Raw genomic sequence first — 1505 nt, forward strand, 5'->3', positions numbered from 1 at the left:
AGAACTTTTTTCAATTATAAAGTAAATACATATGCTTTTTGCAGAAAAGAAACAGTTCAATATATCTCTCCATGTCCATTTATTAAGTATAATGGCTAGAAGTTTTTTAACATAATTTTCTGTTTCATTTATCCCAATTTATGAGGTATAACTGTTTAATTATAAACTTGATTTTAATGGCCTTTTGAGACAATTGATGTTTCACATAAGGAATTCTAACTCCTTTGGGTGGTATTTGACTCCAAATGTTATTATCCACCTCGGGGGCCATTTTCTATGGAGAGACTTTCTGAGTTACCAAAATGCTAGTACCATAGTTATTAATAGTTTACAACACTCTCCTGAAACATACCTTCTCCCCACTCCCGATTACTTCATGTTCATTTGGTATACATATTATATTTACCATATATATATATATATATATATATGTAACTTCTGTAAGCAAAAGAATATTTCTTTTTAGTCATTATACCACAGGGCAGCTAAGGGGCTCATCCTAGTAAATTAGAATGAGAGTCAGGAAGACCTGAGTTCAAATTTGACATCAAACTCTACCTGTGTGATGTTAGTAAAGTCATTTAATCCTGTTAGCCTTAATTTCCTCATCTGTAAAATGTGCTGGAGAAGAAAATGGAAAAACTTTCTAATATCTTTTGCCAAGAAAACCCCAAAGGGGACACAACTGCAACAACTGAACAACAACCTCCACAGTCCACATAGTGGACACTTGATCAAATGTTTATTGATTGACTGATTATTAGCTACCTCTAGAGATTCAGAAGATATGGGTATTTAATAAACACTTGCTGATTTGATTAAGCAGCTATTTTAAAACTATTTTCAAGAGATGACTTACAAATATGTCTAAAAATCAAATACATTCTTTCTTTCTTTTTTTTAGGTTTTTGCAAGGCAATGAGGTTAAGTGGCTTGCCCAAGGCCACACAGCTAGGTAATTATTAAGTATCTGAGGTCATATTTGAACTCAGGTACTCCTGACTCCAGGGTTGGTGCTCTGTGCCACCTAACTGCCCCCCCCAAAATACATTCTTTCAACAAATACTAACTGCCTCTTGGATGTGTAGCATACTACTCCTCACTGGGAGAAGTACAAAAACATAATCTAAAACCTTCAGGGAGGTTTTCTGCTTGTTATTTTTGTGATTAGTCATATCTGACTCTTCATGACCCCATTTGGGGGAAGTGATTTGCCACTTCTTTCTCCAGTTCATTCTGCAGATGAGGAACTGAGGTAAATTGAGTTAAGTGACTTGCACAGGATCACATAGCTAGCAAGTTTCTGAGGTCACATTTGAACTCAGGTTTTCCTGACTCCAGGTCCCACATGCTATCCCCTGCACCACCTAGTTGCCTGTAATACACATATAGCATAAATCTACTACTTTCCCTGAACTAGATTATAAGCACTTCAAGGACAAGATTAATATATTCTCTATAATTATTCATATAGTAAAAAAGAGTACTAGACTTGGAATAAGGAA

The sequence above is a fragment of the Macrotis lagotis genome, chromosome 3 (assembly GCF_037893015.1).
Source record: "Macrotis lagotis isolate mMagLag1 chromosome 3, bilby.v1.9.chrom.fasta, whole genome shotgun sequence".
Classification (NCBI taxonomy): domain Eukaryota; kingdom Metazoa; phylum Chordata; class Mammalia; order Peramelemorphia; family Peramelidae; genus Macrotis; species Macrotis lagotis.